A 26420-nucleotide genomic window follows, 5' to 3' on the forward strand; every position below is an offset into this window, starting at 1 on the left:
GTGCTGTTTGTGTGTGCTGTGTGTGAGGGTGTTGTGTGTTTGTAAATGTGCTGTGTGTGTTTGTGAGGGTGCTGTATGTGTACTGTATGTGTGTGGGTGCTGTTTGGGTGCTGTGTGTGTGAGGGTGCTGTGTGTGTGCTGTTTGTGTGAGAGTGCTGTATGTCTGTAGGTGCTTTTTGTGTGTGGGTGCTGTTTGGGTGCTGTGTGTGTGAGGGTGCTGTGTGTGTGCTGTTTGTGTGAGAGTGCTGTATGTCTGTAGGTGCTTTTTGTGTGTGGGTGCTGTATGTGTGTGTGTGTGCTGTATGTTTGGACAGATTGTGGAGGTGGGGGCAGATTAGTAAATATCCCCCCTCCCTTCTTACCTTATGTAGGGAGGGGGGATCCTTGCTGCCATGTGCCATCCCTGGTGGTCCAGTGGAGAGTGAACTCTAGCCTGCGGGGCTAGAGTTAACTCTCGTGAGATCTGAGCGTTGCCGCGGCAACGCTCAGATCTCGCCAGAGGAACCTGGCGGAGCTGATGTCTAGAGCTCCCTGGGTCCTCTTCTGCCTCCCTTCATGCTGCTGTGGGCCATTGAGGTAGATCTCTCTGCTCTAAGCCGGCCCATGGAGGCTTAGAGCAGAGCCGACACTCAGCGCCGGTTCTGCGTGAGCCGACAGGGGAGAATAAAGTCCTGGGGAATAAAGTGTGGGAACCAAGATCCCCACCCCCCCAAAAAAATAATATACACTCCAGTGTGTGTATGTATATGTGTGTGTGTGTGTGTGTGTATATATATATATATATATATATATACACACACTGACACGCATACTCAAACACACACACACTCATACATTCATAGACACACACATTCACAGACACACATATTCACATACACTGACACACATACACATTCACAGACACACATTCACAGATACAAATACACACATACACTCACACACACACATTCACAGACACACACACACACACATTCACAGACACACACACATTCACATTCACACACACACAAATTATTATTTTTTTAATTAAAAAAATGTCCACCCAGCCTCCCTACCTGGAGTGCTGGCGTGGACTTGTCCCTGGAGTCCAGTGGGTCGGGCGGCTCTCTCAATATCAGCCGCGGCGAGGGAGCTGTGAGCTCTCTGCTCCCTCTCGCCGCGCGGGCTGTCTGCTGTAGCTGGGAGCCGGAATATGACGTCATATTCCGGCTCCCAGCATCAGCAAGCAGCGCGCGGCGAGAGGGAGCAGAGAGCTCACAGCTCCCTCGCCGCGGCTGATATTGAGAGAGCCGACCGGGGGGGGGGGGTCCATAACCTCTTGCCCCCCCCCTCCCCCCTCCCATCCATGACAGGGGGGACATGGGGGAGGAAGGGGGGCGCTGAGTGCCTGCAGGAACGGTGTTCCTGCACAAAAAAAGTCAATCCATAGGCGTGCCGCGGGGATTAGGGTGTGCCCAGGCACACCCGGCACACCCCGTGCGCACGCCTATACACACACACTGCACCTCTCACACATACAATACGTCCAAATATATATATATATATATATATATATATATATATATATATATATATAAAATCCAACAAGGTAGCAGCACTCACGGAATAATTTTAAAATCCAATCTTTATTTAGAACATGTTAAAATGAGGTTGACGTTTCAGTCCCACAAACAGGACTTTCCTCAGGACCCTGAGGTTTGGTCCTGAGGAAAGTCCTGTTTGTGGGACTGAAACGTCGACCTAATTTTAACATGTTCTAAATAAAGATTGGATTTTAAAATTATTCCGTGAGTGCTGCTACCTTGTTGGATTTTCTGGATATTCAAGCCCTGGCAAAGCACCCGGTTCTTAAGGCATATTACAGCGTGAGTGCAAGAACTTTCTCCTTTTTTTCTTTATATATATATATATATATATATATACACACATACACACACACTACAGCACCCCTCACACTGTACCACTACATACATTACGCTCCAGATAAACGCTAGATCCCTTACCCTATATGCACTCTTAATCCTCTACACACACACACACACTCTCTACAACCCCTACACACACTACGTCACCTATACACACACACACTACAGCCCATAAGCACACACTCACTACATCCCCTATAACACTATGCCCCTATACACACACTCTCTACAGCCCCTAGCCACACATATTACACCACAAACACAAATGAAATTGACCTATTTACACAATACCACACCACACTCTACACACACGCAATCCCACAAGCAGGCTCCAAACATATGCATCATGCACTTTACTGGCCCTTTTGTCCTCTGGTATCCTACTTATGGAGAAACCAGAGACAATTTAAAAGCAAACACAGCGCAAGCATGTTATTAAATTTGCTTGCGCTGCGCAGAACAAATTATGGGCCTTTTTCTAATGCCAGAGCTCTTCAGCGGGCTCTGCGCATTGAACTAACATGCTCACTTTGAGAGGTGGCGTGCTTCTTAGGGGGCCGCTCTGATTGAAAAATGCCCGGGCCTAATTTTTTTCCCAGTCCGGCCCTGACTAGAAACATTGACAATCTGTAGGAACCCAATTTTTAGACCGCAAGGTTTACGTGCCTCTAGTGGCTGTCTTCCCGAAAGCAAATATTGGGGCTTCCTCCCCAATAGCAGATTTAAATTTGGCTATTCAATCAGATGGTCTCATATAGACTATTTGTCTGGCTCAGTGTGGAGCATTAGGTTCCCAATATTTCATTAGGAGGAAACACTGGATTTGCATTTATAAACTACACTTATGTCAGTCAAAGAGGCAAAGTCAGATCATAAAGACTAGCACATTGAGGGTTGAAAGGTAAGTAAGACATTGGGGTTGGAGGCATACATGAGTAGGTGTCAGGAAATGAAAGTGTGATTTTGATCAAATGTCAGTAGACATGAAACGCATTGATTGTTACGGTGTGTATGCGTTTGGAAACTTACTACTGTATATATATGGTTTTTTTTCTATCTACAAGGAACGAGCAGTGGTGAATGTATCGTAACGTTTCTAACGTTATTCACTATAAAGTTAGGAATACATGTTTGCATTCCTTACGCTATAGTTTTCCTTTAAAAGAAATTATGAATCCTGATTTACGGAAACCTGATTTCATTTCAATTCTGTCTGAAAATGAATGTAAGACTATCATATTCAATGAGAATCAGATAAAAATTATCTCCCACGCTGTATTATTAACACTCAATATTTCATAGAATAAATGTCAACATTTCCATATGGTTTACCTACTATAACTCTCATGATGCCCAGCCAGCATTACAGAGTTATCCATAGCCTCACAGATATATAAGCATAGATTTATATGATCCCTGTTACACAAGGCTGTGAAATACATTGGAGCTGTCTGGCAGGCACCCCAGATAGAATATCAGAATGCAGCAAAGGAAATGGAGCTGGCTGATAATTCTTTCAAATATTGCCCATACATACCAGCAGGGCTTAATATAAGAACACACTACAGCTGTCATGCTCCAATTAAAGGTCACTTACTTAATGAGCATAACGTAAAGTATGCATTTCCATACACTCTACATTTTACTACAAACTTTGCATATTCTATATATTAAAAAAAACAAAACAAATGTGCAATAAAAAAATAAGCAAGAAATATGCATGTGTAAATGACTGTAATAAACAGCTGCACAGATAGAATGTGTTTTGTAAGCAATCATGTCGATTGCAGCTATCTAACCCAAGCCATCTGATGTGAGTGTATATATATATATATATATATATATATATATATATATATAAACACGGCCCCTCTTCAAAGCGTATTCATTAACATATTGCATTCCTAAGGATTTATATGTGTCCTGGAGCTAGTCGCTGCATAGACACCAGGAGCTTCTTCATTCACCAGTCAAGTCATTTCAATCAATACACTCATGTACTCATGCCTGATTCACAAACCACATAAAAATACTTAAAGGGACACAGTAGCCACCAGAAAAACAGAACTACAGCTTAACGTAGTTGTTCTGTTGAGTATAATCAGTCCCTTATGGCTTTTTGCAGTAAACACTATATTTTCAGAGAAAACGCAGTATTTATATTACATCCTAGGGACACCTCCAGTGGCCACTCCTCAGATGGCTGCTAGAGGTGCGTCCTGGGTGAGTGCTGCACTCCATCTGCATGGAGACACTGAACTTTCCTCAGAGATGCATTGATTTAATGCATCTCTATGAAGAGATGCGGATTGGCCAGGGCTGAATTTGGCTACGGCCCCCCGCCCACCTCCTTGGCTAAGATCATCCGAATTGACAACCTCTGCCAATCCTATGCTCTCCTGTGGGAAAGCATTGTGATTAGCTGAGATCACCACTTCTGATGAGGTCAGCCAAGGAGGCAAATCAGATCCAGTATCAGACTGGAATAAAGGTAAAGTTTTACTATATTTACAGATGCAAGGGGGTTATTAAAACACTATAGGGTTAGGAAGACATGTTTGTGTTCAATACCCTCTTGTGTTCCTTTAATTGATTCCTTTAGGAACCTTATTGCTTGTTTGTAATGCTTGCTAAAAACAGCCCTTTATCCTCAATCTCAATCAGTTCAGTATATGCAATTGGCACAGAGATGAGAATGCTTTACTCTGCCTGTCTGTCTCATGGTATGCTTCCTGCATAAATTCAGCCTAAGGGAACTCAAGGCAAAGTAGAGAGGCAGGGTTGGCTTTGTGTGAGAGCAGCACCAACAGCAAGCATAGAGAAAGGAGACATATAGCTAGAATAATGTATTGCAGCAGCTTTGAACAGGCAAACTAAGAATTAGTGATGTCCCGAACTATTCGCTGGCAAATAGTTCCCGGCGAACATAGCATGTTAGCGTTCGCCACCGCGGGCGAACACATGGGATGTTCGATCCACCCCCTATTCGTCATCATTGAGTAAACAATAAGGGGGACCTACTGTCCTCCCCCGCCCCGGCCCCCACCCCTGCGCGGTGGGTGGGGGCCATACATCACAATGGGGGGCACCTACAGTCCTCCCCCCTGCCCCCACCCGTGAGCAGGGGGGACACAGGCACAGGTGTAGCTTTAGAGGAGGAAAGACCAGGAGTTCAGTTTGGGAGCGTTTGAGTTTCAGGAATCATGAAGTCATCCAATCAGAAACAGACTATAGGCAGTCGGCCACACGATCAAGCAGACGAGGAGAGATATATGGGTATCATCAGTATGCAGATGATGTTAAAAGCCATAGGATGTTATCAGATTACCAATAGAGTCCGTGTAAATTGAAAAAATGCGAAGTGCTAGTACAGAGCCTTGAGGAACTCCAACCAAGTGAGGTACAGAAAGGGAGGAGGAATCAGAGAAGGAGACACTAAAGGAAGGGTCAGAGGTAAAAAGAGTCAGAAAGGCCAAGGTTGCAAAGGGTAAGATGGAGAAGCAAGGGGGAGGGGGTGGTGGCAGTGGCAAAAGCAGCAGAAAGATCAAGATTAAGAAGTAGCGAATAATGGCCTTTGGATTTGGCTGACACTAAGTTATTAGTCACCTTGATCACGGCAGTCTCAGCAGAATGTTGGGAGCAGAAGCCAGACTGTAGCTGGTCGAGTAAGGAATTGGAGTTTAGATGGTCTGTAAGTAGAGTATGAACAATGCTTTAAAGAAGCTTGGAGGTAAAGCGAAGGAGAGAGATAGGATGATAGCTAGGCATCAAGAGAAGGTTTTTTTTTTGTTCTGTTTTTTTAGTATGGACATGATCACTGCATGCTTGAAGGATGAGGCAAAAATGCAAGAGGAAGGACAGAGATTAAAGATTTTAGCCAAAGATGGGACAGTCACAGATGAGAGAGACTGAGCAAGGTGCGAGGGAATGGGATCAAGGAGGTATGTGCTAAAGCAAAAAGAAAAGACAAGTGTATATATGGAAATTATAGTCCTGTGAGCTTAACTTCTGTGACTGGGAAATTATTTGAAGTGCTATTAAGGGATAATATTCAGGAATTCATTGGGAAGAACTTTGTTATTAGCAATAATCAGCATGGTTTTATGAAACATAGGTCATGTCAAACTAACCTAACTGCATTCTACGAAGAAGTAAGAAGAAGTATAGATCAGGGTGTTGCAGTGGATGTGATCTACTTGGATATTGCAAAGGCATTTGATACGGTTCCTCACAATAGGTTAGCCTTCAAACTAAAAGAAATTGGTCTAGATGATTATTTTTGTTCTTGGGTAGAACATTGGCTTAAGGATACAGTACAACTAGTTGTCAATAATGGTAAATTTTCAGGCTGGACAATAGTGTTAACTGGTGTCCCACAGGGTTCTGTTTTAGGACCGCTTCTACTTAACATATTTATAAATGATCTTGAAATAGGCATTGAATGCCATGTATCAGTGTTTGCAGATGACACAAAACTTTGTAAAGTAATAAAATGTGAGCAGGATATTGCTTTGCTGCAGAGGGATTTTGATAGATTGGGGGACTGGGCACTGAAATGGCAGATGGAATTTAACGTAGAGAAATGCAAAGTTATGCACTCTGGGGTTAAGAATGCACAAGCAATTTACACCCTAAATGGTAGTGAACTAGGGATAACCACACACAAGAAGGATTTGGGAAATGTTATAGACAACAAATTAGGCAGCAATATGCAATGTCAATCTGCAGTTGCTAAGGCCAGTAAGGTTTTGTCATGTATAAATAGGGGCATAAATTCTCGGGTTGAAAATATAATTTTGCCTCTTAATAAATCGCTGGTAAGACCACACCTTGAATATGCTGTACAATTTTGGGCACCTGTTCTAAAGAAAGATATCATGGCACTAGAAAAAGTGCAGAGACAAGCTACAAAATTGATAAAAGGAATGGAGCATTTTAGTTATGAAAAAAAGGTAAAAAATTTAAATCTGTTTAGTTTGGAAAAACGGCGCCTGAGAGGGGATATGATAACATTATACAAATATATTCAGGGCCAGTACAAACCTTTATCTGGAAATCTATTCATAAACAGGGCTATACAAAGGACACGAGGTCCATGGGCGTCCGCAGGGGGGACACTTGCCCTCCCCCGGGTTTTTCAGCTTGTTCTGCTATTTTTCGTGTGAGATTGAAAATACAGTGCAATACAGGCACCGGCCAGTCGCCTATAGATCAGGTAAGTGAGGGATGGGGGGGACAGATCAGGTAAGTGAGAGATGGGGGGGCAGCCTATTGATCCAGTAAGTTAGAGATGGGGGGGGCAGCCTACAGATCAGGTAAGTGAGAGATGGGGGGCAGCCTATAGATCAGGTAAGTGAGGGATGGGGGGCAGCCTACAGATCAGGTAAGTGAGGGATGGGGGGGAGAGAGCCTATAGATCAGGGAAGTGATGCATGGGGGGCAGCCTATAGATCAGGGAAGTGAGGCATGGGGGCAGCCTACAGATCAGGGAAGTGAGGGATGGGGGCAGCTCATAGATCAGGGAAGTGAGGCATGGGGGGGACAGCCTATAGATCATGGAAGTGAGGCATGGGGGAGGCAGCCTATAGATCAGGGAAATGAGGCATGGGGGGCAGACTATAAATCAGGGAAGTAAGGCTTTGGTACCTGGGTCTGGCAGGGAAACTTTGGACCTTCTCATCTCCCCAGGTAAAAACAAAACAAAAAAAAAACAGTGTTAATGTGTTCACTTTTATTTACTGAGTTTCAGGAAGCACAGAGGCTGGGTAGGGGTGTCGCTGATTGGCTAGAGCGGTCAGTTGGCACTCTAAGCCAATCAGTAGCTCCCCATTCATAAAAAAGTTAAACATTTTTATAAACCGGGAACTAACGATTGGAGTAGAGCGTCAGCTGAGCACTCTAGCCAGTCAGTGGCACCCATGCCTGAGGTCAATCTGCACTTCCTGACACTGCATTTCAGAAGCCGAATACCACTAAGCGACCTGGAGATCAGGAGGAAGCCTTTGGGGTTAAACCATTTCAGAGCAGTTTAACACCTTAAAGGAAAGAGAGCACCCAGGGGCTTCCTAGCATCATAGCATTTTCATTTAGATGAAGTTGTTATGGTGACCAGAATGTTCCTTTAATTTGCTTAAATGAACACTATAGGAATACAAACATGTCAAGAAGGAATTTTTTCCTAGTTTATTGCAAAATTGCAAGCGCTTCAGACTAGGTTTTTTGCCTTTTTTTCAACAGCAAAAACATATGTGAGGAAGGCTGAACTTGATGGACGCAAGTCTCTTTTCAGCTATGTAACTATGTATAAACCTCCTCTTCAAAAACAAGAGGGGAGATACGAATTGTAGGTAGAGGAGGAGGCTGTTTAAAGGGCCAGGCTGTTGAGTGCAAAAGAGAACATAGAAATTTATTTTGGATTTTGTCAATCTTTGTTGTGAAGAAGGACACGAAAATGTGTCCACAACATTCGGTGTGCGGAATGTTGCCTACTCCTGATTTAGATAATTATATGAAAGTATTCAAACAGCTACATTTAGATATTTGCTATTTCCGAATACATCCAGATGATCTAGGGGTACAACATCATGGTACATATATTTATTGATTTTAATAAAGCATACAAATTAAGTAGACTTTGCTTGGAAGAACCTGCTATTCATAGAGTCTGCCACTTCAGTCCAAGCCACTGAGATATCATTTGTTATACCTGTCACAAACTTATTTCGGAGTCTGTTCAATAAAATAGCAAGTCGTGGTGAGCTAGGACAATGGGGAAAAATCTGCCGATTCACCAGAGCTTGGACTTGGCCTGTATTTTTATCAAGGCATATCTCTGCTCCGCACATCCCACTGTTACTGCACAAACTCCCTTTCTTTTCTGTCTACTTATAATCGTGCTATTAAATGGACACTATAATCACCAGAACATCTACAGCTTAATATAGTGGTTCTGGAGTCTCTTGCCTGTCCCTGCAGGCTTTTCAGTGTAAATGCTGCCTTTTTAGAAAAAAAATCACTGTTTACGTTGGTGCCTAGTAACACCTTTAGTGGCAGTCACTCGGACAGCCACTAGAGGTGCTTCCCGTGTCAGTGCTGCACAGTGTGCATGGAGATTTTAAACGTTCCTCATGGAGATGCATTGATTCAATGTATCTCTATGAGGAGATGCTGATTGACACACTGTGGCATTTTGCCATGCATGCACCATAGTCTCCTAAAGATTTCCTAAGGGAAGGCATTGGATTGGCTGAGATCATAAAAAATTGATGATCTCAGCCATTAATGCAGAGTTAGGCAGGGCCAACTGCAGAGAGACCAGTGCGTTGTGGGAATAAATCACCTTTTCAGAGTAACCTGAAGGAGGAGCAGGCACCTAAACAACCACACAGGCACTATAGTGTCAGAAATTCATATTTGTATTCCTGACACTAAAGTGTTGCTTTAAGGACATATAATAAATAAACGAAAAAAGTAGGAAATATTGAGAAATGGATTTGTTATTAGATTAGTGCATTGGTCCAGAAAGCAGTGCCAAGTCATAACATTGTCACATCAGCTGACCTACATCGGTGAATAGAGATGTAGTCATTCTTCTAATCATGTGTGGACAGGTAAATATTAACGCTGCTCTTGGTGTGTATACCAGTAAAGAGAAACAAGGATTATTTGCCTGCTGTCTGATACGAGATCTGGGTTTAAACAATATGTGGGAAAATGGAAAGAATTTACTAATGAAGAATTATGTCTTTCATTCTTCCTTTTCAATCAAAACGGTGTTTGCTAATAAGTTGCCCTACAACTGTTCCCATGATGCATTGCCAGCAAACTTGCCAACATTTCAAATGGACAAAGTGGGACACTAATTTTAAGGGTGTCAGTGGGACTGTGGCCAGGGACAGGCTGTTCTTAGAGATTTTAGGCGACTTACTAATAACAATTTATGCAACTAAAATGCAATTTAGAAAAAGAACAATGAATCTTATTTACACAGATTGATTTCTAAACACATTTATTGTAGATAAATACATATTACTGGGAGTATTATTGCTGTGGAGCTCTGTTATACACGGACACATTTCTGGAGCTCCTAGAAATGAGGGATATTACAATAGAAAAGAGGGACACCGGTATTTAGGCCTTACGCAGGGACCATTGGGAGGTATGTGCCAGCCTAGCAAAGCTGTGTGAGCAGTATATGCCCACAACAAGCTCCAAGGCTACCCATTGATTAGATCTGACATAGCATCACCTCCCTACGTATTGATCAAGCATGATGTGAAATGTGATATGACTCAAATAACCGTCGGATAAACACTAGCTCCTAAACCAAATGCCAGCACATTGTTTATTATCTGCCGCCCTGATTTAATTCAGAATTTTGTTCTTTTAACGGCTGCCCACACCAGATTCGATCAGACATATATTTAGCTATGAATAGCCTGCACTGTTTATTCAGTTTGACGGGAGATCATGCGCATTTACAAACAACTCCTTCTGTGTAAACAACAACTTAGATCACAATTAGAACATGACTGTGTAGTGTTTTGTCTGCCCTTTCTTATCAAATCCTTTCGTAATGACGTACAATGATAAAAGACTGTTTAATACGTTTTGACTCCACCCAGCTGTTCTTGGAAAATTAAATAAAGGGCAGAATGGGATACAAATAGAAAACATCCTTTGGACTTATTCACTAAACTGGCATTTGTTGAGAACTGAAAATTGTCGATTTTAGGCCAGAACAGTTAACATTTTCAGATTTGCAATGCTCATGTCAGTTAATCTTCTATTTTATAAATAAACCCAAAGGGTTTTCTGTCGTCCGGTCACTCCTTCCTCTTCACTATTCCCCAAACATAGACCTGCACTGGTGCGCATGCTCTGTAGCGCATCCTCACTTACCGACCAATTTGTTTTACGACTGAATCGTTAGAACGGAACCTGGTCAGTAAGTGAGGAGTGTCTGTATAGCAGACAGATAGATATACACCTCCCCCTAAACCATCTTCCCTCTTAGGAGAAGTATCTTACATTCTAAAATTTCCTTTTGAAAATCTTTATTATAAATGTTTGCGCTGGTTACACAAGTACCAGCCTCTAGCATTTGCATTTATTTGAATAAATCAATGATTAACCCTGGTGTAAGTGAACAAGAGCTGCCACTAGCTTCCATTACCATGCTTAAAGACAAAAAGTTTTCGAACAAAATTAAAATAATGAATGTTTTGCCTGAAAGTATTTTTAGAGCGGCTTAAATGCAGAATATTCTAAAATATAGTTTTATTTTTGTTAAACCTGCACATACCCTAGAATTACCCTAGAATTACCATGTGTGTTTATCCCAGTAAATACTATTTCAGCATTGACTGGGGTGAATACACCAGTAAAGGTTAGTAACAAACGTAGCTGTACTTCCGAAATTGACTTTGCCACTTCGTGATGTTTCTGAGCCAGGCGCGTTCAAGCATTGTACACACATGCCTGCTCGGAATTATCTCCGGCATGCTATATGCACGAATAAGGCTGCATTGGTCCAGATTTGGGAAACCTCTACTGCCATCACAGGTATTAAAATTCAGGGCATTTTAGCCCATACAGGAGCAATACAGCAATACAGCAATGTTCAGCATGAGGGAAGCCCTGATTGACTGGCCTCCCAGGCAGTCTTTCACCCTGGTGGGCAGGGTTTATGCCCAACATTTGTGGTCAGGCACATTCTACATGATGCTAACTGCTTCACTAACAAGTGTATCATCCAGATCCATCCTACCCAGCTGGGTGATGATGTCAGGGTAAGTGAAGCTAAGTATTAATGCATACAGGTACTGAACAGACTTGTGATTTAATGGTTGATGCAGATGATTGCTAAGACATACATCCTAACATAGGGTGGTATGTAAATTGGGACAGAGTGGGCAGGTGAGTGATGTAATCTGCGACACTGGTATTGCCCAAAGTAGAGAGCCCATCGGGACAAGGGGGATGAATGCACACCAGGCTGACTGCCACTCATAGTAACTAGCTAAAAGAGGACTATGCACAGGGCGCTCTTACAGCACTCTTCTAACTGCCCTAGTGACATGAGTGTATTGCGAGTGTCTCTAATGATGCACTTGCGCTGTGCTGGCTGGGGACAGTTCCCTGGTGTCCCCAAATGCAGGAGACTAGGGAACAAACTTAGGATGGTGGAACAGGAACCCGAAAGCGGGTCTCCAACTTAAATTGGGACTGTTGTGAGGCTTTATGCCAAATCTGGCAAGCCTGTAAACAGACAGATATACTGTGTAAACATCTACAGTGTCAAGGTAAATAACCACAGTCATTTTAGCCAGATAGGCTGCAGTAAAGAATCAGTCCTGGGCCTGGCACTGGAATAAAGTTAAGTTGTATATCAATTTTATTGACATTGATTTGTTTTGGTTTTATTTAGAGTGTTCCTTTAATTTTCTCTGTAGATAATGTGGCAAAATATGTCTAGTTCTTAATTCCCAGTGGACAGCAAGTCATATTATTCAAATTTAGAACTGGTCAGGATGTTCTTTTAAGTTACACATTGTACAAAGTGTTCGCACCTTTTACCTACATGAATTTGCCAAAGGGAACTTCAAAAATAAAAAAGAAATGCAGGAATTGGATTTGCATAAAGCAAATGTGTGCAAACTTAATGTCCTAGATGTGTAATACCCAACTGCAATACAAGGCAAAGGACGGAAGCTGGAACTTTGGACCAGATTTCTAATAATGACATGTATTTAATGGAGTGGGGAAAGGGTTATACTATGAAAATGAAAGTCATTTTTCCAGGGCTTGGTAAAATAAATATGTTTTAAGTAACAGAGTAATGTATAATGTTGACTCTTTGTGACAAAGACTTCAGAAAGAATAAAAACCAGTGGCCTACACACAGTCAGCAGAAAAAAAAATAATGAATACAGAATATTGTATACGTTGATTGTGGTTGCATTTTTAAGTTATGATGCAAATCATTTGAGTCAATCATTCACTCAAAGTGAATTCACATTTAAAGCCAAAACAGTCAAACTGAAAACAGAATTAATTTAGATTTTTTTTTCTATTTTGACTTTTTTTGATCTATGTTTTCAACTTCACTATGAATCCTGGTAATTCTCACTTTACTGAATAGCCCTGTGAGTCTTTCTCCATTTTCTCTAAATAATTTAATCACAAAAAATGTTCATAGTGTACACATCTGAGGCATAAAGAAGGATCAGACAAAGAAACATTGAAATCAGTAAATCAAAATCATAATTTGATTCACTATATTCTTTTCACCATAACAATGAGCTGTAGTGGTTATGGTGCTCGGACAGCCACTTAGTAACTGTTACAACCATTTAAACAAGTTATAATTGTATTTTGACTTTGCAGTCCCTTTAAAAATAACTACTGTAGAGTTCCATTTAATGATTTTGTGAACTTGCACAGAGTAAAAAGAGATGCATTCATTCAACGTTTAAAGGGGCATGGTTCACGCACTTTGCAACGTATCCTGTTTATGCACCTACACTTTTACAACTATGTTTTTTCAGTAGGACTTACACATATATAAGAGAAAAACCCTTTATACCTACGCTGTTGCTCTTGGATCATTTCCAAATAATCTGGCAACGACACAGAATCTCACAAACACTGCACAGAAAAGCTGAGCTTTGAAAACATTCTGCTGCTGCTCCTTCACCCATTTTTTTTCCAGCGTTAATGCAAAATTATATGTAAACATTATCCACAGGTAACACATACACAGACAATATGCTATTAATGCACGATAAAGGTGAATTTACTAAAGATGAGATAAGACCATCACAAACTGTCATGTCTAGTAACTACACCAATTAACCCCATGTTGATATGAAGTTAAAGGGGTAGTCGAAGCACCATAACCACTACATGCCATTAGGTGATATTAGGATGTGGGGAGTGCTATTACCCAGTTCTGGGTCAAACTATATTCGAGAGGGTATTTACCAGTGGCATCGTTAATCAGGCACCCACTATTCAACATTTAGGAAGTTTAAACATATATACAGTGAGACTGCAGGGGCATAATTTGTACACCAACACTGCTTCATTACGCAAAAAGTTTTTTGGGAGATTATTGTGTACCTTTAGTAAAAACTCTAGGAGGATAATACATTACAACATTTATATTTTAAAGCAGGGCCTGCTGTATCTTTCATTTATCATCAGCTGTCACTCATGAAAGCTAGTGAGAACAGGCATCCCATCGGACATGCGAAAGAAGATCTATAAAGTATCCTACTGTCTTGTGGGATTTTGCTTAGAACGTTTCATATTCTCGAGCATGTGCAAATGTATGTCAGGGACATGTCCACTAGTAGATGAAATGGAACTGGCAGAACGTGGCAATGCACGGGGAGAACTTTAAGAAAATTTACCCCCTTCCTCTACTCTGCCCAGGAGCTGGCAAGCAGACATGTTATATTGGAAGATCTTCACAAAAAGACAAAGACTCCATAAGTGACAGACTCCATAAGTGACAGGGTCGCTTTAAAGCTCTTGTTTATTTTTCAAGGAAAATAATTGTTTCAAAGGAGACATTGTAAACAGGATCTTGGCACAGATTCTATAGCAGCCCACCCTTGGAGGGCATGGATAGACATCTTCCGGAGTTCCAGCTTATGTGGAATACAATTCCCATGAGGCTTAGACTGCTCATATCAATCAGCTGAATCATAGATCATAGCAAATTCATTACAAAGGGTTTGATTTCCTTAAGTGTCCCTTAAATGTAAAGTAGCATATTGAACTGAATGTGAATGGATTTGAAAGAGAGCAAAGATCCATTATAGTGTTTATGTTTCTCTTCGGGGAAACTAAATTAAAAAGTTGCAGATTAAGGGTTGGGTAACTTTTACTTTCTCAAACTAATAGCAATTCACCCAATGAAGTCTCCAGGAGAATTGCTATTAAATAACCAGCAATGAGCATCTTTGATTACAGAATCTAACCCCAAGAGAGATAGCATTTCTGCTAAGCTAAGAGGTTGGTCAGGTGATGAATGTGGTTGAAGGGCACATAGATGCCAGGTTAGCAATGCTGATCACAGTATAGAAAAGCAACCCAGCCCATGGGGTTAAAAGGGCAATCCAAGGACATGCATAACCAAATGATAGCTGAGACTGATATGAGTTATTGTCCATATCAGCATTATTAACAATGGTTTCCTTTCATAGATCTATTACAATGGCAAATCATAGCACCCCATACACAGGACCTCAATAGGTGTGATAGGAGTTGTAGTACACAGCTACTGGGATGAAAGCAACTTTCTTTCTCCAATCATTCTGATTCTACATTGGGTGGGATAAAATAATCCAAGACAATGACAGTTCTATTCAGTCCAGTGACTGCTAAGTACAACTCCTATCACCCCTTGCCATTCACAACATGGAAATTACAGGCCAGAGCTGTAATAAAATCACTGAACATAAATACAGTAAATTGCAGTCCATCTGCTGCCTGTCCCAAAATGCTCAGCCACCCAAGAAGCTGTTTAAGGCTTACATGTGCTGTTATACCCAGCAGCTGGATTTTGGAGATATTGTTTATCCCTACACTAACAATGAACCTAATGACTAACTGGCCCTGATCTTCCAATCTGCTCTACTTTAAACACTGGGCTGGCTGAGTGTTATGTGAGCTTTAGGTCACAATGATTGGATTGTCAGAGGTTACACATCACAAGATGGAATCGAGGGATTTCTTTTTTTTTTACTGTAATAAGGAATAAGGAACATTTTCAGTCGAACCCATTAGTTCTTACAATGCTAAGAAATAACAACAGTAAGTCCCAGCTGACAGCACAGCTACTGATCCCAGTCTATCACTAAGAAAACCAATTCATTGTAACAGAACTCCGGTCCCACTTACATGGCAGAGCAATGAATGGTAGAGGCGAGGGTCTTCTCAAAGAATGGCAGGGTGTCCTTGTCCCCTGTCTGTCCCCTTCTCAGCCTGCCACCATACCTATATTCACCAGCCTGGGATTACTCTGGGAGGAGGGCACCTCCAGAAACCAGCAGGTAACACACATCCAATTACATCCCAGTGTAGGCTAGCAATCTGAATTTAAAGGAAAATAAACACATATCACAAAGAGACAAGACCAGCCTCCTTCCACTCCTCCTGCTTCAGCAAGCAGTCACAGCAAGGTCCTAGAGCCTTCCTCTTGAGTTTCTGCTATTATACATAGTGCAAGCACACAGAGATTCCACACATACACAACATAAACCTACAACATGGCATCCTTAATACCAGGATTGCCATCTATAGCAGAATAGCTCCCCTGATACAGGCACAATTCCCCATTTCGTATCCTATATAACCAGGACAGTGCCCACTTTACCTATATATAACCTTACTTCATCATACTGTCCATTTTCACTTATACTAACATTGAATAACCCACATAGGGCCCATCCCTTATTCCAGATTAATGACCGCTCACATAATCCTATAGAAATGGATATCCCTTTATAGAAGCAGAGTAATCACCACTCACTAATCCATAGAGCAAAATACATGAGGGGTGTCACATATACAGATTATACATCTCTTACAGTAAACTGTATCTGAATTGTATACAGAGATCAGACAGAATGGGAGTATCCCTTATCTTAGTACATACACCTATATGGTGGTTGTATCCCTGATCCCAGCGTAGAGATCATTAACAGTAACATAGATAACAGGGGTATCCCTTATCCCAGTCTGGAGGTCACACACCATATGCTGGGGTGCTATACACCTTATATTTTCCCAATATATTGTAGAGAGGTCACACAGCACTTTCACTCAAGGGTATTACATTTTCACAGCATCATTTCTATGACAATGTATATTTATTGTCTTCACCTATAATAACACACGTGTGGTCAGCGTGTTCTAAGTGTACAGATGGATAGACAGACAATCTATATTGAGAGGACATAATAAAACCTATGTATTAAAGGGTCACTAATTCATAATGTATATACGCAACAACAATAAATAATAATTATTATAATTAATCATTCTGCACACTAACGATAATAAAAAATACGAGGACCGTAAAAAACAAACAACCTTATTGTTGAATGATTTATTGTAGTATATTGTAGTCAGTGTATATAACTCGTTATTTTTGCCATTCAGCATCCTAATTCTATAACAGCTACAGTAACCCCGCCCACTAATTTATTTTGAATCAATACAATGTATCTGTTAACCTGTACTCTGAGCAGGTAGACACATGGGTTCAATAAATCCCCAGTTACTCACGGCTGGTGGTCTTGCAATGAGAGCCCGGGGTAGTGATCCAGTTGAAGGGGCCCCTGGCAGCCCTGGTATGAGAAGGATCTGGCAGAAGCAGCCCCACGGATTGCATGCAAGCGGCAGAATAAAGGGGCCATTAGGGGGGATTGTGAGACATGACCCTCACATGCTCTCAGACAGTACCAGTAATGTATTAGTATTGACCCAGCTCCCTGAGACCAGCACAGCTCTGCAGTACCAGTAATGTGCCAGCTTTCCAGTACCAGTAATGTACCGGTTCTCCAGCACCAGTAATGTACCGGTTCTCCAGTACCAGTGTGTGCCAGATGCCCAGAACCAGTAATATACCAGCTGTCCAGTACCAGTAATGTGCCAGATGCCCAGAACCAGTAATGTACCAGCTCTCCAATACCATTAATGTACCAACTCTCCAGAACCAGTAATGTACCAGCTCTCCAATACCATTAATGTATAAACTCTCCAGAACCACTAATGTACCAGCTCCCCAGTACCAGGACAGACCCATATGTCTGAGTCTTAGCTCTCGGACCCAGCACAGTACCAGAACCTGCCAGGGCAGACCAAGCTCTCTGATCTGAGCACAGTACCAGTAACTTGCCAGGACAGACCCAGCTCTCTGAGTCCACAGTACCACCACTAACATACCAAGACAGACCCAGCTCTCTGAGTTCAGAACAGTACCAGTACCTTGCCAGGACAGACCCAGCTCTCTGAGTTCAGAACAGTACCAGTACCTTGCCAGGACAGACCCAGCTCTGAGTTCACAATACCACCAGTAACATACCAGGACAGACACAGCTCCCTGAGTTCAGTAACATACCAGGACAGACCCAGCTCCCTGAGTTCAGTAACATACCAGGACAGACCCAGCTCTCTGAGTTCAGTAACACCAGGACAGACCCAGCTCTCTGTATTCAGTAACATACCAGGGCATACAGCTGTGTATATTCTCCTGTAGTTCATCTGCCCTTGCTGGGCCCCTTATTGTAAGTAAGTGTGTAGCTGCTGTGAGCCTGCTGCCATGCTCTGTCTTATTTTTGACTTAGTAATAGGGAGGAGGCTGAGGTGATCCCTGCAGCCAATCTGTGAGCTCATTCAGCTCAGCCCAATGTATCAGCCTTCTCAGACCATGCTCTGTGCGGCTTACTGCTATTACTCAGCTCACATGTAATTCCTGTACATAACCTGCAATCTTCAATGAACCTACCTGACAGCATTGCCCTGCTGAGCATCTGCACGTATTAATACTCAGCTGTACCTACCCTGACATCATATCAGTATGTGTTAATACTCAGCTGTACCTACCCTGACAACCTATCAGTATGTGTTAATACTCAGCTCTACCTACCATGACATCATATCAGTATGTATTAATACTCAGCTCTACCTACCCTGACATCATATCAGTATGTGTTAATACTCTGCTGTACCTACCCTGACATATCAGTATGTCTTAATACTCAGCTCTACCTACCCTGACATTATATCAGTATGTGTTAATACTCAGCTCTACCTACCCTGACAACCTATCAGTATGTGTTAATACTCAGCTCTACCTACCATGACATCATATCAGTATGTATTAATACTCAGCTCTACCTACCCTGACATCATATCAGTATGTGTTAATACTCAGCTCTACCTGCCATGACATCATATCAGTATGTATTAATACTCAGCTCTACCTACCCTGACATCATATCAGTATGTGTTAATACTCAGCTGTACCTACCCTGACATATCAGTATGTCTTAATACTCAGCTCTACCTACCCTGACATTATATCAGTATGTGTTAATACTCAGCTCTACCTACCCTGACAACCTATCAGTATGTGTTAATACTCAGCTCTACCTACCATGACATCATATCAGTATGTGTTAATACTCAGCTCTACCTACCCTGACATCATATCAGTATGTGTTAATACTCAGCTGTACCTACCCCGACATCATACCAGTATGTGTTAATACTCAGCTCTACCTACCCTGACATCATATCAGTATGTGTTAATACTCAGCTGTACCTACCCCGACATCATACCAGTATGTGTTAATACTCAGCTCTACCTACCCTGACATCATATCAGTATGTATTAATACTCAGCTCTACCTACCCTGACATCATATCAGTATGTGTTAATACTCAGCTCTACCTACCGTGACATCATATCAGTATGTGTAAATACTCAGCTCTACATACTCTGACATCATATCAGTATGTGTTAATACTCAGCTCTACATACCCTGACATCATACCAGTATGTGTTAATACTCAGCTCTACCTACTCTGACATCATATCAGTATGTATTAATACTCAGCTATACCTACCCTGATATCATATCAGTATGTGTTAATACTCAGCTCTACCTACCCTGACATCATATCAGTATGTGTTAATACTCAGCTGTACCTAACCTGACATCATAACAGTATGTATTAATACCCAGCTCTACCTACCCTGACATCATATCAGTATGTGTTAATACTCAGCTGTACCTTACCTGACATCATAACAGTATGTATTAATACCCAGCTCTACCTACCCTGACATCATATCAGTATGTGTTAATACTCAGCTCTACCTACCGTGACATCATATCAGTATGTGTTAATACTCAGCTCTACATACCCTGACATCATATCAGTATGTATTAATACTCAGCTCTACATACCCTGACATCATATCAGTATGTATTAATACTCAGCTCTACCTACCCTGACATCATACCAGTATGTGTTAATACTCAGCTCTACCTACTCTGACATCATATCAGTATGTATTAATACTCAGCTATACCTACCCTGATATCATATCAGTATGTGTTAATACTCAGCTCTACCTACCCTGACATCATATCAGTATGTGTTAATACTCAGCTGTACCTAACCTGACATCATAACAGTATGTATTAATACTCAGCTCTACATACCCTAACATCATGACAGTATGTATTAATACTCAGCTCTACCTACCCTGACCTCATATCAGTATGTATCTACCTACCCTGACATCATAACAGTATGTATTAATACTCAGGTCTACCTACCCAGACAACATATCAGTATGTGTTAATAGTCAGCTCTACCTACCCTGACATCATAACAGTATGCCAGGGGCCTCCTTGCACCATAACAACGTCATTTTGATTAAAGGGACACTCCAGGCACCCAGACAACTTCTGCCCATTGGAGTGGTCTGGGTGCCAACTCCCACTACCCTTAACCCTGCAAGTGTAATTATTGCAGTTTTTATAAACTGCAATAATTACCTTGCAGGGTTACCTCCTCCTCTAGTGGCTGCCATGTGGGCAGCCAGTAGAGGGCACTTCCTGGTCTATAGCACAGGTTTTCTGTGCTATAGCGTCACTGGACGTCCTCACGCTGTGAGGACCTCCAGCGTCGCTAAAATCCCCATAGGAAAGCATGGAAAAGCATTTTCAATGCTTTCGTATGGAGAGGTCTAATGCGCCTGCACAGCATTGCCGCGCATGCGCATTAGGTCTCCCCCGCCGGCAGGCGTGATCAGTTTCCCCTGCCGGCTGACGTGATGAAGGGGAGGAGCGTGAGCGGAGGAAGAAGCAGCGACGTGGGACATGTTGCTGCCTCTGGTAAGTCACTGAAGGGGTTTTCACCCCTTCAGCAACCGGGATGGGGGGTGGGAGGGAAAGGGGACCTGCAGTGCAAGGAAAACTGATTGTTTTCCTGGCACTGGAGAGTCCCTTTAAGTTATGATGCCTAAACTGTTCCTTTAAATTAATTGTGAATAGGTTATGTTTAAATATTCACGTTTACCTGATTCTTACCTGAGGCATGTCATCCATAGTGGACATGATTTTGTTCCAATATTGTAGGGATTAGCATGGTTATTCCTTTGTCTGTGCCTCTAGCCTGAATTAAAACCCTTTTGATCACAGAGCATTGCTATATCTGTAAGAATTGACTCTTCCACAGAGCCCTGACCCCCTGCTGTGGATTCTGCCTGGATTCTGTAATTAAAATATAGGTGCCAAACATTTTCTTACAGGGGCTTCATCTTTGGATCAAGAAGCTGAGTTAGGATCAGTTATCTAAACCAGGCTTCCCCAAACTCCGGCCCTCCAGATGTTGCCGAACTACAACTCCCATGATCCTTTGAATGAAATACATAGCCAGAGAATCATGGGAGTTGTAGTGCAGCAACATCTGGAGGGCCAGAGTTTGGGGAAGCCTGATCTAAACAAACCAGGTATCATAAACTAGTCATCTGGTCAGGGGCATGGCTTTTTTTTAAAAAAAGAGACGGACTTAGATATAACTGAATGCCAGCCCAGGTCAATTGAACTTTTTCTTGGCTTTTATGTGAATAACATCCAACAGGACTTAAATGGACACTACAATCACCAAAACAACTTTAGCTTTTTGGTTTATAGATCATGATTCTGAAATGTCACTGCTCAATTATCTGCCATTTTAGGCTTACATCACTCCCTTGGCTGTGACTCACACAGCCTGCATACACAAAGAAATGGTTTCATTTTCAATTAGATGTCAACTTATGTTTTATCTACTGCTCTGTAAATTGAACATTAATCACACATAGGAAGAGCCTGCAGGGTCGGGCGAGCAATTAACAGAGTAAGTGATAAGAAATTCTAAATTAAACAGAATGTGCAATAAAGGAAGTGTAAACATTAGATCTCACTTTACAGGAAGTGTTTAGGAAGGCTGTGTAAGTCACATGCAGGGAGATGTGACTATCAATATATAAACAAAGTGATTTAACTCCTAAATGGCAGAGAATTGAGCAGTGAGACTGCAGGGGTGTGATCTAGGCACCAAAACTGATTCATTAAGCTAAAGTCGTTTTGGTGACTATAGTGTCCCTTTAAACTAGAAACTCCAACTTGGCCTACTGTCGATATTTGCTTTAGTGTAGGCTCTATGTTTTGTCTATTCTCCGTTTTATTTACAGAACAGATTTTTTTTTCTGTTCTGATCTGTTTTTTTTGGGGGGGGGGATACAGGGGGGTACTGTGTAACAGTTTTTCTTTTTTGTTATTACTATATTAATAAGTCTTTGGGTTCTATTATCTGAATTCTAGTATCTTGAAGAGACCTGTGCAAAAATATTTTTGATACCATAGCTATTTTGCCAAATTGGGAGGATTTCTTTTGTTTTGCTTGAAGCAGCCATAGGCCCTCCGCTATAAATTGCTTTGCGGATAGCAGCTTTTGGTATTAGAATTAAAGGATCACTATAGTGTCAGGAAAACATAGCGGTTTTCCTGACACTATAGTGCCCTAAGGGTGCCCCCACCCTCAGGGTCCCCCTCCCGTGGCGCTAAAGCGATTAAAACCCCTTCATCAGCTTAACTTATATCACTGGCCATATCTAAAAAAAAAAATTAAATCAATGTTTAGTAGATATACTGCCAGTGAATACATGCATGAGTTTTTCATGCATGTATTCATTGGGGATATATATCTTAAAAGACCTTGCAAAGGCTGCAGACCTTATAATCTGCAGCCTTACCTAGCCCTCTTTACAGGGAAATAACCAAACTTTCAGTCTCTTTACAGGGAAATAACCAATCAGAGGCTACTCAATGAGAAGCCTCTGACTTGGTGCTCATGTGCACGTGTGTGCCAATGTGTGCACGCGTACACCATTGCATGCACGCGCGCACAAGTCTGGAGCTGAGGAGCTGGTCTGAGTTCTGTGAGGGAGGGAGGGAGGGGGAGGCTCTGCCACTTCCGTTAGCTCAGGGGAGCTATTGAGAGAAGAAAATAATCCTCCCTGGCTTTTTGATTGACAGCTGGGGGGGGATGTTCCTTAGTTAATATACACTGCTCAAAAAAAAAAAAGGGAACACAAAAATAACACATCCTAGATCTGAATGAATTAAATATTCTTCTGAAATACTTTATTCTTTACATAGTTGAATGTGCTGACAACAAAATCACGCAAAAATTGTAAAAATGTAAATCAAATTTTTCAACCCATGGAGGTCTGGATTTGGAGTCACACTCAAAATTATAGTGGAAAAACACACTACAGGCTGATCCAACTTTGATGTAATGTCCTTAAAACAAGTCAAAATGAGGGTCAGTGGTGTGTGTGGCCTCCATGTGCCTTTTTGACCTCCCTACAACGCCTGTGCATGCTCCTGATGAGGTGGTGGATGTTCTCCTGAGGGATCTCCTCCCAGACCTGGACTAAAGCATGTGCCAACTCCTGGACAGTCTGTGGTGCAACGTTACGTTGGTGGATGGAGCGAAACATGATATCCCAGATGTGCTCAATTGGATTCAGGTCTGGGTAACGGGCGGGCCAGTCCATAGCATCAATGCCTTCATCTTGCAGGAACTGCTGACACACTCCAGCCACATGAGGTCTAGCATTGTCTTGCATTAGGAGGAACCCAGGGCCAACCAAACCAGCATATGGTCTCTCAAGGGGTCTGAGAATCTCATCTCGGTCCCTAATGGCAGTCAGGCTACCTCTGGCGAGCACATGGAGGGCTGTGCGGCCCCCAAAGAAATGCCACCCCACACCATTACTGACCCACAGCCAAACCGGTCATGCTGGAGGATGTTGCAGGCAGCAGAACGTTCTCCACGGCATCTCCAGACTCTGTCACATGTGCTCAGTGTGAACCTGCTTTCGTCTGTGAAGAGCACAGGGCGCCAGTGTCGAATTTGCCAATCTTGGTGTTCTCTGGCAAATGCCAAATGTCCTGCACGGTGTTGGGCTGTAAGCACAACCCCTACCTGTGGATGTCGGGCCCTCATACCACCCGCATGGAGTCTGTTTCTGACCGTTTGAGCAGACACATGCACATTTGTGGCCTGCTGGAGGTCATTTTGCAGGGCTCTTGCAGTGCTCCTCCTGTTCCTCCTTGCACAAAGGCGAAAGTAGCGGTCCTGCTGCTGGGCCTCCTCCACGTCTCCTGATGTACTGGCCAGTCTCCTGGTAGCACCTCCATGCTCTGGACATACGCTGACAGACACAGCAAACCTTCTTGCCACAGCTCGCATTGATGTGCCATCCTGGATGAGTTGCACTACCTGAACCACTTGTGTGGGTTGTAGACTCTGTCTCATTCTACCACTAGAGTGAAAGCACCACAACATTTAAAAGTGACCAAAACATCAGCCAGAAAGCATAGGAACTGAGAAGTGGTCTGTGGTCACCACCTGCAGAACCACTCCTTTATTGGGGGTGTCTTGCTAATTGTTATAACTGGTATGTGAGCGCTCCAATTAATTATGCAGATCTACATAACAATCAAGATGAAAATATCAATAAACTTAAAAATGACCAATCTCGCCGAGATCACCACAATGACCACCATAAACCACAATTGAATGTACTGGGTGAGTCTTATCTGAATCAGAATACTCTACACATATATATATAAGAGTATAACAAAATATCATTTATTGTATAATAAACCAATCATAAAAAATGAAACAACATCTCAAAACGTCCAGTATCAGATGTAATCGTGATGAATAGTAAGGGGCCCCTTATTCATATTCTTGTCGACAAAGGACTGATGTAAAAAATCCGAGATGTGCACATTAGCATAAAAACTATATGTGAACTCAAAAAAGTTCAAGCAGTAGGCTCCAGTCCAGTCCGTGAAAAAATATATAAGTGGATAAACGGATAGTGCCCAGACGACCAAGCCGTCTTACGGAGAGGGAGCTCAAACACCAGCCAAACACCCTGGTCAAGACTAAGAGGGAAGCGATAGGGATGGCCCCAAAGGTGAAAAATCACATCCAGATATGGAAAACTATGGGGATATCACTTCAGCAACTTACCCTATCCGTCCGACCATCGGGTGAGAAACTGGGAGCACATAAACTCCAAACCGTGAGGGCTGCAGGAAAAAGGCCGTTCTCGCCAGGTCGCTTGCCGAAAATCAATGGCGGGTCGTAAAGGACGAATCGGCTGGGAAGTTCAAATCCGTCGGCGGTGTGGTGAGGTAGCAGACAGCACGTCTACGCGTTTCGTCCTAGCTGGAGGACTTTTTCAAGACAATGTCTGCTGTCTAAGAGCCGGGTTTATATACCCACTCTTAATTGATTCATAGAATGGTCATGATTGTTAATTGATTCATAGAATGGTCATGATTGTTAATTGATAAACTGAGATCATTACAGATCTAAAGTAAATGGTCATAATTGTTAATTGATAAACTGAGATCATTACAGATCTAAAATAAAATATGCTGCAAGTGGATAGAAAAACACAAAATATAATAAATGAAAACATATATCCTTATTAGGACAATCTCATATTATTAACATCGAAAAATTATATATATATAGACATAAAATAAAGATTAAAAATATATTTTTATTTTTACTTTTATTTTTACTAATAAAGTATTTCAATCTCAAGTTTAACAGAGATAATTAATCAATCTTGATTTGTGAGCCTTTTTTTTTTTTTTTTTTAATTTTTGAGATCGAAAAGGGACACAACTACTCCTTTTCCGAGGAAGGATTCTAGAAGTCAATACCCTGACCATTTCCAGCCAACTAAAGGAAAAAGGAGTACCAACTATGCTAATCGCTCCTATGGATCCAAGAGGACTCCCCAATGGAGCCCGAAGACCTATGCTGAAGCTGTCCAATCCAAACCATACAATTCCTTCAATCAGAACCACCGTACCAGAAATAATCACTATCAGAAAGAGAAAGGTACTCATTATACCGCCAATACACCTCATCGTGACCGATGGAGGAGACAGGACAACCCCAACTTTATCCCCTTATTGGAGACCACAGACCGAGGTTCCATGGAGGGGTCAGGTCCCCGGACCAAGCATGAGGAACTAGGAGCGCGTCCCAAACCCCCCAGAGTTCTCCACCGGGATAATCCAGTTGAGGCTCATTTTTTAGAAGAGAGCCCTGTGGATCGACCCAAAACGTTCCCACTTTTTTCCAAAATAGGGAGCAAGAAAAGAGATGCACCCACAGGGGAACGAGAGGAAAGGGAAACAAACCCCAACAAGATGAGATGCCTCCCATAACTGGAATTTTCAACCTATCCACCCATGTATTGACCGCACCTGAGATCTCCTTACTCAACAAGGGTCTGAGTTTTGCTCCGTTTAGGAATCCGGATATCCTAGATCTATTTCGAGATCTTAACCAATTTATTAGAAAATTAACCTTAACCAG

General features: G+C 42.1%; 1 protein-coding gene across 5 annotated transcripts in view; it reads right to left on the reverse strand.

Moving 5' to 3' along the window:
• LPIN1 (lipin 1) overlaps positions 1–26420 on the reverse strand; it is a 185305-nt gene that overhangs the window by 83835 nt on the left and 75050 nt on the right. The window contains exons 1-2 of one of the 5 annotated variants that reach the window (XM_063442151.1): positions 17174–17288; positions 15837–16028 (exon numbers count right to left, since the gene is read on the reverse strand). The exons of 2 other annotated variants lie outside the window; for them this stretch is intronic. The gene's annotated coding sequence lies outside the window, so the exon portion shown is untranslated. Of the gene's footprint in view, positions 1–15836; positions 16029–17173; positions 17289–18166; positions 18270–26420 lie in introns of those variants that run through there. 2 more of the 5 variants (XM_063442152.1, XM_063442153.1) reach the window with 2 other exon arrangements.

This window comes from Pelobates fuscus, chromosome 2 (assembly GCF_036172605.1).
Source record: "Pelobates fuscus isolate aPelFus1 chromosome 2, aPelFus1.pri, whole genome shotgun sequence".
NCBI classification, from domain to species: domain Eukaryota; kingdom Metazoa; phylum Chordata; class Amphibia; order Anura; family Pelobatidae; genus Pelobates; species Pelobates fuscus.